This window comes from Hyla sarda, chromosome 6, assembly GCF_029499605.1.
Source record: "Hyla sarda isolate aHylSar1 chromosome 6, aHylSar1.hap1, whole genome shotgun sequence".
NCBI lineage: Eukaryota > Metazoa > Chordata > Amphibia > Anura > Hylidae > Hyla > Hyla sarda.
The window spans coordinates 302,767,801-302,783,801 of record NC_079194.1 but is presented as its reverse complement, the minus strand read 5'-3'; the positions used below and the strand labels follow the sequence as shown (position 1 = coordinate 302,783,801).

At 45.6% G+C, this 16,001-nt stretch overlaps 1 long non-coding RNA gene across 1 annotated transcript in view; it reads right to left on the bottom strand.

The window, feature by feature from the left end:
• Positions 1 to 545: 545 nt before the first annotated feature.
• LOC130277348 (uncharacterized) overlaps positions 546 to 16,001 on the bottom strand; it is a 67,600-nt gene continuing 52,144 nt past the window's right edge. Inside the window, exon 3 of the long non-coding RNA XR_008845435.1 lies at positions 546 to 1,173. This is a non-coding gene — a long non-coding RNA (uncharacterized LOC130277348). The remainder of the gene's footprint in view (positions 1,174 to 16,001) is intronic.

Genomic DNA, 16,001 nt, shown 5'->3' with positions numbered 1-16,001 from the left:
TATTGCATTAGGAAGTCAAACCTCAACGCGTTCCCTCCCATAGGAATTCACAGAACTACTATACCTGACCTCATGTATCAGGACACCAATAAGGAAGGAATATAATTACGACAGAATAGAAAAAAAAACGGGATTAGCAATACAGATAATTCGATCTGTGGGGATGTGTGGGGGTTAGAGAGGGTATTCCCGCATGCAAAATCTGCACCAAGATTCCGCAATAACATACAGTACAATGTTAGTGAATGGGGTTTGACTGATTCACTTACTGCAGGGGGGGAAAAATGCTGCAGATTCAAGGCAGCCTGTGTGTGGATTTCCATACTCTAAGGCACTGTTTCCCAACCAGGGTGCATACAGCTGCTGCAAAACTACAACTCCCAACATGCCCAGACAGCCAAAGGCTGTCTGGGCATGCTGGGAGTTGTAGTTTTGCAGCAGCTGGAGGCACCCTGGTTGGGAAACACTGATTTAAGGTCATGTTCACACGGACAAAAACCCCTAGGACCGCTGGGAAATGCATTCTCTCATTGACGGCAATGCATTTCTTAGCGGAATCTGCAGAAAGTCTGTCCTTTCTGTGGACGCCGGAATCGGGATTTCTGCAGCAGGAAATTCCGCCGTGTGTACAGTGCAGCAGAATCCCACTGAAATCAATATAGGAATATTCCTGCAGAATTCTGTGCCAGCATTTCACCATGTGAACTTATCATAATAGGGCCAGCGATCAGCTGACAATCCACCAATGTAATAGGGCCCTTACACATGGACCCTCTTTTGACGATGTTTGTGTCATTGTAAGCTACTATGACATCACAAGTTTCAGTCTGATCAGCTAAGCTGCTGTGATATAACATGTGTATTTATATGGTACCACGGGGGTGTTAGGAGAAATACCTTATCACTTCGTGATGCCAGGGCACCGTTATCCAATACACAATGCTGGGAGTAGTTGTTTCTCTATACAAAACTGCAGAATGTATGTGACTTCAGCGCTGATGGGACGAAATCAGGAGAATACAGCAGATATTATAGACTCACAGGGGGCATCTTCTCTGAGTCAATTACAGGGGGCGTCTTCTCTGATCGGTGGAGATCACTTTTTCTTTTCTTCTCTATCCGGCCAAGACCATCATAATGACTTCTCCCGACCATGACTTGTCTCCACAGAACCTGCCAGAAAAACATTTTAGTCTCCTTTCTCCAGCACAATCCTCACTTCTATACAAACCCTCCATTTGTATTTCCCCACAGTAATAGTTCCCACATATATAGTTATAGGCCCCTGGGAAAAGTAATGTAACATATGTACACAGGACCCCGCCAGCAGAATAGTGAGTTCAGCTCTGGAGTAGAATACAGGATATAACTCAGGATCAGTACAGGGTAAGTAATGTAATGTATGTACACAGTGACCTCACCAGCAGAATAGTGAGTGCAGCTCTGGAGTATAATACAGGATATAACTCAGGATCAGTACAGGGTAAGTAATGTAATGTATGTACACAGTGACCTCACCAGCAGAATAGTGAGTACAGCTCTGGAGTATAATACAGGATATAACTCAGGATCAGTACAGGATAAGTAATGTAATGTATGTACACAGTGACCTCACCAGCAGAATAGTGAGTACAGCTCTGGGGTATAATACAGGATATAACTCAGGATCAGTACAGGATAAGTAATGTATGTACACAGTGACCCCACCAGCAGAATAGTGAGTACAGCTCTGGGGTATAATACAGGATATAACTCAGGATCAGTACAGGATAAGTAATGTATGTACACAGTGATCTCACCAGCAGAATAGTGAGTACAGCTCTGGGGTATAATACAGGATATAACTCAGGATCAGTACAGGATAAGTAATGTAATGTATGTACACAGTGACCTCACCAGCAGAATAGTGAGTGCAGCTCTGGGGTATAATACAGGATATAACTCAGGATCAGTACAGGACAAGTATTGTAATGTATGTACACAGTGACCTCACCAGCAGAATAGTGAGTGCAGCTCTGGAGTATAATACAGGATATAACTCAGGATCAGTACAGGATAAGTAATGTAATGTATGTACACAGTGATCTCACCAGCAGAATAGTGAGTACAGTTCTGGAGTATAATACAGGATATAACTCAGGATCAGTACAGGATAAGTAATGTAATGTATATACACAGTGACCTCACCAGCAGAATAGTGAGTGCAGCTCTGGGGTATAATACAGGATATAACTCAGGATCAGTACAGGATAAGTAATGTATGTACACAGTGACCCCACCAGCAGAATAGTGAGTACAGCTCTGGGGTATAATACAGGATATAACTCAGGATCAGTACAGGATAAGTAATGTAATGTACACAGTGACCCCACCAGCAGAATAGTGAGTACAGCTCTGGGGTATAATACAGGATATAACTCAGGATCAGTACAGGATAAGTAATGTATGTACACAGTGACCCCACCAGCAGAATAGTGAGTACAGCTCTGGGGTATAATACAGGATATAACTCAGGATCAGTACAGGATAAGTAATGTAATGTACACAGTGACCCCACCAGCAGAATAGTGAGTACAGCTCTGGGGTATAATACAGGATATAACTCAGGATCAGTACAGGATAAGTAATGTATGTACACAGTGACCTCACCAGCAGAATAGTGAGTACAGCTCTGGAGTATAATACAGGATATAACTCAGGATCAGTACAGGATAAGTAATGTAATGTATGTACACAGTGACCTCACCAGCAGAATAGTGAGTGCAGCTCTGGGGTATAATACAGGATATAACTCAGGATCAGTACAGGACAAGTATTGTAATGTATGTACACAGTGACCTCACCAGCAGAATAGTGAGTGCAGCTCTGGAGTATAATACAGGATATAACTCAGGATCAGTACAGGATAAGTAATGTAATGTATGTACATAGTGATCTCACCAGCAGAATAGTGAGTACAGTTCTGGAGTATAATACAGGATATAACTCAGGATCAGTACAGGATAAGTAATGTAATGTATATACACAGTGACCTCACCAGCAGAATAGTGAGTGCAGCTCTGGAGTATAATACAGGATATAACTCAGGATCAGTACAGGATAAGTAATGTATGTACATAGTGACCTCACCAGCAGAATAGTGAGTACAGCTCTGGAGTATAATACAGGATATAACCCAGGATCAGTACAGGATAAGTAATGTAATGTATGTACACAGTGATCTCACCAGCAGAATAGTGAGTACAGCTCTGGAGTATAATACAGGATATAACTCAGGATCAGTACAGGATAAGTAATGTAATGTATGTACACAGTGACCCCACCAGCAGAATAGTGAGTACAGCTCTGGAGTATAATATATAACTCAGGATCAGTACAGGATAAGTAATGTAATGTATGTACGCAGTGAACTCACCAGCAGAATAGTGAGTACAGCTCTGGAGTATAATTCAGGATATAACTCAGGATCAGTACAGGATAAGTAATGTAATGTATATACACAGTGACCTCACCAGCAGAATAGTGAGTACAGCTCTGGGGTATAATACAGGATATAACTCAGGATCAGTACAGGATAAGTAATGTAATGTATGTACACAGTGACCTCACCAGCAGAATAGTGAGTACAGCTCTGGGGTATAATACAGGATATAACTCAGGATCAGTACAGGATAAGTAATGTAATGTATGTACACAGTGACCTCACCAGCAGAATAGTGAGTGCAGCTCTGGAGTATAATACAGGATATAACTCAGGATCAGTACAGGATAAGTAATGTAATGTATGTACACAGTGATCTCACCAGCAGAATAGTGAGTACAGCTCTGGGGTATAATACAGGATATAACTCAGGATCAGTACAGGATAAGTAATGTAATGCCACCTTTTCCTTAAACAAAAAAAAACCTGAGCTTCATTTTTGCCCTTGTACAGTCATAAAGCCCCCTCGGTAATATGCCACCTGTACAGTACAGATGGCATATTACTGGGTACAGAGGGGGCATGATGATTGTACAGGGGTCATAGGTCATAGTGGCTACAGAGAGGGCATTCCCACTCTGTAGCCACTCTGCCCCCCTTTGCAGTCATAATGACAACTATGTAGCCAGTCCCCTATGACCCCTGTCCAGTCATAATGCCCTCCTGTAAAGTAATTATGCCTCATGCCATCCTGTCCAGTAATAATGCCCCCCCCCCCCCCCGTAGCCACTAGCCTGATATACTATGCCCTCTCTACTCATAAGGACCCCTCTTTGAGCTATAATATGCCCCCTCAGAGCCAGACACCAGAATAAAACTATTCCCATCATGAAATAGATGGACCTCCAGCACTCCCTGCATGGAGGCACCCTGGTTATAATGTTGGGAGTAGTAGTTTTACAACAGCTGGAGGTCCTGTCCTTTTTTGTGTAGATCAGTGTTTCTTGCTGGGAGTTGTAGTTCCGCACCCTGGTGCACATTATTTACACACCTGCCTGCACACTCCATGACTCCTCCAGGGAATCATCATATGCTGCTCATACTACACTGCTGAACACTGCAGCCCCGCCTCCTCTCTGCCTCCCTGCAGGTCACATGATGAGCAGTCATGTGATCTGTTCTCCCTTCTGGCAGTGCAGGAATCAGCTGTTCCGTGGACTTACATTACAGGTTGGGAACCACTCATCTAGAGGTACAGAGCAGGTATTGATTGATCGGTTGTATGACCAGATGAAGCACTAGACAGTGCGAAACAGAGTGCGAAACCGAGCTTGTTGCCTATCTGTACCCCCACTGGTGTCTGTCCCTCTCCCCAGCATGTATTGTGAGTAAATTGAATAAAGAAATCTTTAAAGGGGTACTCCGGCGCTTAGACATCTTATCCCCTATACAAAGGATAGGGGATAAGATGCCTGATCGCGGGGGTCCCGTCGCTGGGGACCCCCGTGATCTTACATGCTGCACCACGTTAAAATCAGTCCCTGGAGCATGTTCGCTCCGGGTCTGATTACTGTCGATCATGGGGCCGGAGCATTGTGACATCACGGCTTAGCCCCGTGTGACTTCACGCTCCGCCCACTCAATGCAAGCCTATTGGAAGGGAAATGACAGCTGTTACGCCCCCTCCCATAGGCTTGCATTGAGGGGGTGGAGCGTGATGTCACACAGGGGTGGAGCCGTGACGTCACTGTGCTGTGTGTGGAGATCTCTGCTTCTTAGCAACTGCCCGACCAAGATCTGCATGACAGCTGAGCTGACATTCGGGGCACCAGGATTTACATTCGGGGCACAGACCCCGAATGTTTTAACCCAGTGACGCCCCTGCCCCCCCCCCCCCCCCCCCCCCCCACGATCTCCCAGACGGCGCCTCGGTTCTCAGCATGAAGGGGGGTGTGGACCACCTCATGAAGCAGCAGCCGACACGCCCCCTCCATGCTGCTCTAAGGGAGAGCCGGAGCGCTGCTTTCGGCAATCTCCAGCTCTGCCATAGAACTGCATGGAGGGGGTGTGTCGGCCGCCGCTTCTGCTGTGGTTGAAAAGGCTCATTTCATGAAGGTAGCCGGGGCGCTGTTCGGGAGATTGCGGGGCCCCAGTGGTCGGACAACTGCGATCTAACACTTATCCTTTAACAAAATGGTTGTTCAACAATTACTGTTCTTACACTGTGTCAACTCCTACCCCACTACACTATAAGGGTACATTCACATGGGCGATACACCGCTGAAGGACCAATGTATGCTGCCTTTACAGGTACCTGCTCGGAGCAGCAATACGCCGCTACGAGCAGACACACTGCGATGTGCGATTTGCCTCGCGCATGCGCAGTATGCTCGCACATCGTGGCAGCTCTCAGCCTAGCTCATAGAGCAGGGGTAGCGGCCGCGATGTGTGTGCATACACCGCACATGCACAGTGACTCGCACATCGCTTCAGTGTGTCTGCTCGTATTGCTGCTCCGAGCAGGCACCTGTAAAGGCAGCATACAGCGGTCCTTCATCAGCGGATCCGAAGTGTAATACGCGCTGGGGATCCGCTCCTGTGAACGTACCCTAAGGGTGAGAATTTAAGTGTTCCCATTGGCAGGCAGGGCCACATGGGGTCCACACAGCTCCTCTCTTAATAATAATAGAATCAATCAGAAAAATGTTATTACTTTTCAGTAAAGTGCGAACATACTTGATTAAACAGTAAATCTCGGGTGGGCCCAATACCTTGTGCTGAAGCCAGAGGACAGTCATTAGTGCTGGGACACCACATTTAAGTAGTATTTAATTACTGTTATCTTCTGTGACATCACACGCATGAGAAATTACATCACACGCAAGGTAAAAATCACTGAACAATCAAACAACTGAGCAACATGTAACGTATGGCTACAGGTTTTACAGCAGTCTAGACCAAACTGTGTGCCTCCAGCTGTTGCAAAACTGCCAGCATGCCCGGACAGCCAAAGTCTTTGTAAAGGAGCCCCATAGCTTCACCCGAGGACCATATTGGGCTTGTCTAAGACAAAGCCAAAGTGCAGAATCTAAGGCAGTGTTTCCCAAACAGTGTGCCTCCAGCTGTTGCAAAACTACAACTCTCAGCATGCCCAGGCAACCATCGGCTGTCTGGGCATGCTGGGAGTTGAAGTTATGCAACAACTGGAGACACATTGGTTGAGAAACACTGCTATAGGGGGTGCAGAGGATGTGTTCGCAACCAGACCAAGGAGCTTAAAGGGGTATTCCAGAAAAATTACTTTTCTTCTTATATCAACTGGCTCCAGAAAGTTAAACGGATTTGTAAATTACTTCTATTAAAACATCGTAATCCTTTCAATAATTATCAGCTGCTGAAATTGAGTTGTTTTCTGTCTGGAAACAGTGCTCTCTGCTGACATCTGTTTGTCTCGGGAACTGCACAGAGTAGAAGAGGTTTGCTATGGGGATTTGCTTCTAAATTGGGCGGTTCCCGAGACACGTGTCATCAGAGAGCACTTAGGTAGAAAAGAACAACTCAACTTCAGCAGCTCATAAGTACTGAAAGGATTTAGATTTTTTTAAGAGAAGTAATTTACAAATCTGTTTAACTTTCTGGAGCCAGTTGATCTATATAAAAAAGTTTTTTCTGGATAACCCCTTTAACCTGTTCAGGACGCCGGGCGTATGCATACGCCCTGCATCCCGAGTCCTTAAGGACGTGGGGCGTATGCATACGCCCGTGGGAATTCCGGTCCCCGCCGCTAGCCGTCTGGGGACCGGACCCCGGAATGCCTGCTGAAATCATTCAGCAGGCATCCCGGGACATCGCCGAGGAGAGTCCTGAGACCACCCCATGTCGGCGATCGCAGAAAATCGCATGTCAATTCAGACATGCGATTTTCTGCTATTCTGGGCTGATCGGGTCTATGGAAACCCCATCACCCGGAAAATAGTGATGATCGGAGCTCTCAGGGACAGCCCCGATCATCCTGAGGGCTAGGAGTGAGGTCGCAGTGCTGCGATCTCCTTCTATCCCCTGCCATAGGTCAGAACTGATTCTGACCAATGCCAGAGCAGGACAGTGGGTTGCCATGGCAACCCCCCGTTCTGCCCACCCCTGGATGTCGAGGGGAACATGGACAGAAGATGGAGACCGGTACCTGCAGGAGAAGATGCCTGGGGACCCCGGATCGTCGCTGGAGACTGCTGGATCCTGGCTCAGGTAGGGAAGAGATGGGGGGGGGGGATTGAAAGTGAAAGTAAAGTGATCTCTACTGTGGCAACCACTAGGAAGGCCAACTGCAACTCCCAGCATGCCAAGACAGCCAAAGGCTGTCTGGGCATGCTGGGAGTTGTAGTTTTGCATAATCTGGAGGGTCACAGTTTGGAGACCACTGTTACAGTGGTGCCCAAACGGTAGCCCTCCAGATGTTGCCAAACTACAACTCTCAGCATGCCTAGACAGCCTTTGGCTGTCTTGGCATGCTGGGAGTTGCAGTTGGCCTTCCTAGTGGTTGCCACAGTAGAGATCACTTTACTTTCACTTTCATGGCATGCTGGGAGTTGTAGTTCTGTAACATCTGTCCCTTCAGATTTAGCAATTTTCATGAAATTTTTGAAAATTGCTGCTCTACTTTGGATCCCTCTAATTTTTTCAAAAAGCAAAAATATGTCCATTTTATGATGCCAACATAAAGTGGACATATTGTATTTGTGAATAAAAATAACATTTATTTGGAATATCCATTTTCCTTACAAGTAGAGAGCTTCAAAGCTAGAAAAATGCAAAATTTTAAAAATGTTCATGAAATTTTGGGATTTTTCACCAAAAAAGGATGCAAGTAATGCCGAAAATTTACCACCAAAATAAAGTAGAATATGTCACGAAAAAACACTCAGAATCAAAATATTCGGTAAAAACGTTTTCGCGTTATTAATTCGTAAAGCGACGGTGGTCAGAATTGCGAAAAAGGGCTCAGTCCTTAAGGTGAAAAAGGGCTCAGTCCTTAAGGGGCCCATATGATCTGTTTTCTATAGAAATATATCAGTACTATAAGTGAAGAAGCATTGTAGCTATAGAATTCTTACAGATTTCGTGCTGGGGTCCAGCATCTTCAAGCCACGCCACTGACTGAGATGTTAAAGGAGTAGTCCAGTGGTGAATCCGACCGCTGGGGCCCCCTGCGATCTCCTGTATGGGGCCCCGACAGCCCGCGGGAAGGGGGCGTGTCGACCACCGCTCGAAGCGGTGGCCGACACGCCCCCTCAATACAACTCTATGGCAGAGCCGGAGCGCTGCCTTCGGCAATCTCCGGCTCTGCCATAGCGATATATTGAGGGGCTTCGTGCGGTGGTCAACACCCGCTATCTGGCCGGAGAGCCTGTCCCCTGTACAGAGAGATCGCAGGGGGCCCCAGCGGTCGGACCCCCCGCGATCTCAAACTTATCCCCTATCCTTAGGATAGGGGATAAGTTTTTCACCACTGGACTACCCCTTTAAAGCTCTAGCCATAAACGCAAAGACCACTTCACGTAAAAGGCGAATTTGGTAATATAAACCCTGTGAGGGCTGCTTCAAATATATCATAGGGGATAAAACTCCTAATCCAGCCCAAAATGTATCAGTGATAGAAAAATGCATAAGTGACCTGCCTTCCTCTCTGTGGTCAGCCATCCCGGAAGGAGCAACAGCTGTCTTCCATCTAGAAATATTTTGTTATACAATTCCAAAATAAATTTGGAATGGTGAAAATTTTGGCACTATTTCCTGGACGTTAACAATGTATACTTATAGTTTCCATATCCTTGTCTACACTCCAGTGTTTCGTGGAGAGCTGCCAGGAAGGGGGTTCATAAGCTTTAAGTGAAAAAGTCTGATTTAAAGTAAAAAAAAAATATATATATATGTGTGTGTGTGTGTGTGTGTGTGTGTGTGTGTATATATATTCTCACACTCGCAGGGCACAGAAGTTTGTATTGTTGCTATTAAAGGGGTTCTCCGGGCCATATCTACTCAGAAGCAGAAAGAAAAGACAAAAAAAAAATATATATGCTAATCCAGCACTACTGGCAAGTGTCCGGGCATGCTGGGAGTTGTAGTTTTGCAACAACTGGTAGGGAAACACAGCCCTTTACCAATGGTCTCCGAACTGTGGACCTCAAGATGCTGCAAGTTTAAAACTCCCAGCATGCGTGGACAGACGAGAGCTGCAGGCACCCTGGTTGGGAAACAGCTGGAGGCACCCTGGTTGGGAAACCATGCCTTTTATTAGTGGTCTCCAAACTTTGAATCTCAAGATGCTGCAAAACTACAACTCCCAGCATGCCTGGACACCAGTCGGCTGTCCGGGTACACAGAGTTTTGCAAAACTGGAGGAAGCCTGGTTAGGAAACATGGCCAGTAGTCTCCAAACTGTCAATTTTAAAGTGCTGCTAAAACTACAACTCCCAGCATGCCTGGACAACTGTTGGCTGTCCGGGCATGCTGGGAGTTGTAGTTTTGCAACAGCTGAAGGCACCTTGGTTGGGAAACACTGCCGTTTACCAGTTACCTCCAAACTGTGAATATCAAGATGCTGCAAAACTACAACTTCCAGCATGCCCGGACACCTGTCGCCTATCTGGGCATGCTGGGAATTGTAGTTTTACAACAGCTGAAGGCAACCTGGTTGGGAAACACTGCCGTTTACCAGTGGTCTCCAAACTGTGAATATCAAGATGCTGCAAAACTACAAATTCCAGAATGCCCGGGCATGCTGGGAGTTGTAGTTTTTCAACAGCTGTAGGCAGCCTGGTTGGAGAAGACATCCCTCTACCAGTGGTCTCCAAATTGTGGACCTCAAGATGCTGCAAAACTACAACTGCCAGCATGCCCGGAGACCTGTCGGCTATCTTGGCATGCTGGGAGTTGTAGTTTTTCAACAGCTGCAGGCAGCCTGGTTGGGGAAGAAATCCCCAAACCAGTGGTCTCCAAATTGTGGACCTCAAGATGCTGCAAAACTACAACTGCCAGCATGCCCGGACAGCCGTTGGCTGTCCGGGCATGCTGGTAGTTGTAGTTCTGCAACAGCGGGAGGAAGCCTGGTTGGGAAAAAGAGCCCTATACCAGTGGTATCCAGATTGTGGACCTCCAGATGCTGCAAAACTACAACTCCCAGCATTCCTACACAGCCGACAGCTGTCCTGGCACGCTGGGAGTTGCAGTATTGCAACATTTGCAGGTCCACACTTTGGGGACCACTGATAAAGTAGATGCCGTATCCAGACAATTTAATGAATCAACCCAATGAAGTCTCGTGACACAACAACATACACAATACTCACTAACAAAGAGATGAGGACAGAAGGATTATACAATAAAAATTTAAACAGTACAAAAGGAAACACCCCGACTTTTATAGACCTTCTGTATATTTATTATTACTCACGGCAACGTTCGGTTTCACAATCTGAATGACTTAATAAGACGGTTGCACTTCAGGTTCTACAATGATAAGTCATCTTAGAAATGTTTTTATTTATTTTATTCTATTATGGAGTTGATTAGAAAACTCCCAATTTTAATCATCAATAGGTTCATATGGTATGTGCGAGAGCGCTCAGGCACTGGTGACAGATGGGCGAATGGTTGCGTCAGTTCTGTGACTAGGAGGGGGTTCGTGCTGCCATGGACTACAATGCACATCATTGTCACCCCTCCAATACACAAAACAGTAATTACCAGAGCTCAGGGTTAGAAGGTTCATTACATTGAGAAGATAAATAAAGCAGTTGTGATGTCATACGGATGAAGGATGCACCGCACAACCCTTGGCAAGGCTCAGCGAGATAGTGAGACTGCGAATCTATCATCACAAAATGACATATGATTCAAAGCACATGTTTATATCACGTGACGGGATATAAATAGAATCATGCTAAGTATTTCTGTAATCACATTACATTACTTATCCTGTACTGATCCTGAGTTATATCCTCTATTATACTCCAGAGCTGTACTCACTATTCTGCTGGTGAGGTCACTGTGTACATACATTACATTACTTATCCTGTACTGATCCTGAGTTATATCCTGTATTATACTCCAGAGCTGTACTTACTATTCTGCTGGTGAGGTCACTGTGTACATACATTACATTACTTATCCTGTACTGATCCTGAGTTATATCCTGTATTATACTCCAGAGCTGTACTCACTATTCTGCTGGTGAGATCACTGTTTACATACATTACTTATCCTGTACTGATCCTGAGTTATATCCTGTATTATACCCCAGAGTTGTACTCACTATTCTGCTGGTGAGGTCACTGTGTACATACATTACTTATCCTGTACTGATCCTGAGTTATATCCTGTATTATACTCCAGAGCTGTACTCACTATTCTGCTGGTGAGATCACTGTGTACATACATTACATTACTTATCCTGTACTGATCCTGAGTTATATCCTGTATTATACTCCAGAGCTGTACTCACTATTCTGCTGGTGAGGTCACTGTGTACATACATTACATTACTTATCCTGTACTGATCCTGAGTTATATCCTGTATTATACTCCAGAGCTGTACTCACTATTCTGCTGGTGAGGTCACTGTGTACATACATTACATTACTTATCCTGTACTGATCCTGAGTTATGTCCTGTATTATACTCCAGAGCTGCATTCACTATTCTGCTGGTGAGGTCACTGTGTACATACATTACATTACTTATCCTGTACTGATCCAGAGTTATATCCTGTATTATACTCCAGAGCTGTACTCACTATTCTGCTGGTGAGGTCATTGTGTACATACATTACATTACTTATCCTGTACTGATCCTGAGTTATGTCCTGTATTATACTCCAGAGCTGCATTCACTATTCTGCTGGTGAGGTCACTGTGTACATACATTACATTACTTATCCTGTACTGATCCAGAGTTATATCCTGTATTATACTCCAGAGCTGCACTCACTATTCTGCTGTGCTTTCTGGGCAGTGTCATTCTTTTCCATGCATTGGAGCTCAGCTACTCTTTAAAGGGGTACTCCGCTGCTTGCACATCTTATCCCCTATCCAAAGGATAGGGGATAAGATGCCTGATCGCGGGAGTCCCGCAGCTGGGGACGCCCATGATCATGCACGCGGCACCCCAGTGGTAATCAATAGCTATCACGCCCCCTCCCGTAGGCTTGCATTGAGGGGCGGAGCGTGACGTCACACGGGGGCGGAGGAGTGACGTCACACGCCGCCGGCCCTGCAGTCGACCGTAATCAGACCCGGAGAGAACACGCTCCGGGGACTGATTCTGAATGCAGCTCTGAAGCATAGTAAAGATAATAATGGATTGGTATATTTGATGAGAGGAAAACACAACTGGATCAGGGATTTTAGTATATTAGGTATATAATTGTGCACAGGTTGTTACGGTATGCATAGTATCATTGTTATTTATTTATAAGAATATATATTTATTTTTATTAATTAATTATATATTGTACAGCTGTGTTATTTGTAATATTGTTATGTTATTGTTTATTGTAATAGTAACACTTTATATTTTAACTAAAATAACTGTAAATAGGTCAGTAATGTCATCAAAAAATATTATTTTTCTGACAGGCTTTTTCACCTCTTTTGGTCTGGGTGCATTTCAGTTCATAAAAGTTTTAGCAGGTAATAGGAAAAATGAATAAACCCAATGAGGAATGATTGTTTTGTGGCTATAACCACAATGAGGAATAGGAACCTGTCAGTCAGCACATATGTTATCTGAGTATTAGAGAAGACAATTCTGCGGTGCGGAGTTTGGGTCTACTGCGGTGCGGAGTCTGGGACTACGCTTTGCATTGGCCCCTGTAATCCCCCTTTCTGCTCTGCTGTAAGGATATTGCTCATTCATGGAACAGTTTAAACACAGAAAGCGGATGGTTAATCGCTGTGATCGCAGATCTTATCTTTAGGTATCAGAAGTATGTGCTTTGTAAACATTATTTCTATTGTATTGTGGCTGTCTGATAAGATTGATACATTCTTTCAATCAATCATGTGAGTCAGTAAGGCAGCTGGAAAGCAGCGTTTATTTGTACTGTACTTGGTAAATGGTACAAATACAAAAGGTCTGTAGAGGAAATCAGGGAAAAGTTGATCTTCTCAGGGAAATATTGCAGTAAAATTAAAAGATTGATATGAGGTGAAATGATAGACTTGGACATTCTCCAGGAGTGTTATTTCGTAGATGCATCCAACACTCTGAATTATTTCACTGATGTGCACTTTTCATTTGTAAGATGTGTTTTCTTACTAATTAAAATACAGATGCAACAGGGGTAGAACTCCAAGGTGTAGACGGGATAAATGGGCGCTGGACAACCAGGTAGCTAGACCAAACGTTTATACACCCATAATGCAACGCGTTTCACAGCACAGCGGCTTCATCAGGCAGTTGCCTGATGAAGCAGCTGTGCTGTGAAACGCGTTTCTTTATGGGTGAACAAACGTTTGGTCTAGCAACCTGGCTGTCCAGCGCCCTTTTATCCCGTTTACACCTTGGAGTTCTACCCCTGTTGCATCTGTACCTTACGAGACGTGGAGTGGCTGCGGACACCTCATTTTCTTTGATCTTTACACCTTGATCCATTGTTGCACTTGGTGGAGTGTAAGGCTGGGTTCACACCACGTTTTGTTAACTACGGTTCCCGTATACAGCTGGGATGAGTGGGGGCGGGGCTTAATCGCGGCGCCCGCACTCAGCCGTATTCGGGAACCGTATTTAATGCACGTCTATGAGCCGACCAGAGTGAACCGCAGCCTCCGGTTGGCTTCGTTTTCGGCCATATGCGGTTTCCCGACCGTAGGCAAAAACGCGGTCGACCATGTTTTTGCCTGCGGTCGGGAAACCGCATATGGCCGAAAACAAAGCCGACCGGAGGCTGCGGTTCACTCCGGTCGGCTCATAGACGTGCATTAAATACGGTTCCCGAATACGGCTGAGTGCGGGCGCCGCGATTAAGCCCCGCCCCCCTACTTTCAGCCGTATACGGGAACTGTAGTTAACAAAACGTGGTGTGAACCCAGCCTAACCCATTTTGGTAAGCGTGACATCCACCTGAGCAACGGTATCACACTACGGAGCGCTGTCTTTTGTTTCAGTTTATTAATTAAAATAAGACAAAAAAGTATATATATTTATGGTTAATTTTTTTGTAAAAATGTTGGGAATATATATACTTTTTTGTCTTATTTTAATTAATAAACTGAAACAAAAGACAGCGCTCCGTAGTGTGATACCGTTGCTCAGGTGGATGTCACGCTTACCAAAATGGGTTAGGCTGGGTTCACACCACGTTTTGTTAACTACAGTTCCCGTATACGGCTGAAAGTAGGGGGGCGGGGCTTAATCGCGGCGCCCGCACTCAGCCGTATTCGGGAACCGTATTTAATGCACGTCTATGAGCCGACCAGGGTGAACCGCAGCCTCCGGTTGGCTTCGTTTTCGGCCATATGCGGTTTCCCGACCGTAGGCAAAAACGCGGTCGACCATGTTTTTGCCTGCGGTCGGGAAACCGCATATGGCCGAAAACAAAGCCGACCGGAGGCTGCGGTTCACTCCGGTCGGCTCATAGACGTGCATTAAATACGGTTCCCGAATACGGCTGAGTGCGGGCGCCGCGATTAAGCCCCGCCCCCCTACTTTCAGCCGTATACGGGAACTGTAGTTAACAAAACGTGGTGTGAACCCAGCCTAACCCATTTTGGTAAGCGTGACATCCACCTGAGCAACGGTATCACACTACGGAGCGCTGTCTTTTGTTTCAGTTTATTCATTAAAATAAGACAAAAAAGTATATATATTCCCAACATTTTTACAAAAAAATTAACCATAAAGTGACAGCAATGTCCGTATATTTGCAAATACTGCAGCTTTTAAAGGGGTACTCTGGGATATGAAAACGTATCTTCCGCGATCACCCGTACAGGGCCCCGGCCAAATAGCGCGTGTGGACCACCGCACAAATCGGCAGATGACAGGCTCCCTCAATGCAGCTCTATGGCAGAGCCGGAGATTGGCGAATGCAGCGCTCCTGCTCTCCCACAGAGTTGTATTGAGGGGGTGTGGTAGCCGCCCCTTCGTGCGGTGGTCGAATACGCCCCCTTCCTGCGGACTGTCGGGGCCCTGTATGGAAGATCCCGGGGGGTCCGACCGCTACCCCATAGGGCAGTGGTCTTCAACCTGCGGACCTCCAGATGTTGCAAAACTACAACTCCCAGCATGCCCGGACAGCCAACGGCTGTCCGGGCATGCTGGGAGTTGTAGTTTTGCAACATCTGGAGGTCCGCAGGTTGAAGACCACTGCCATAGGGGATGAGTTTTTATATACCACAATACTCCTTCAAGGCCAATAAATGATTGATTTTTGCTGTGTCCTAATAAAGGAGAACATATTTTTTTCTCCATGAGTTCTCATAGATTTTCTGATCACTACATCTATATCAACCTACAGGCACTGGGTATCTGCAAACCCTCACTTGAAATCTATAAACTTCGGGTATGTTGACACGGTGGAACC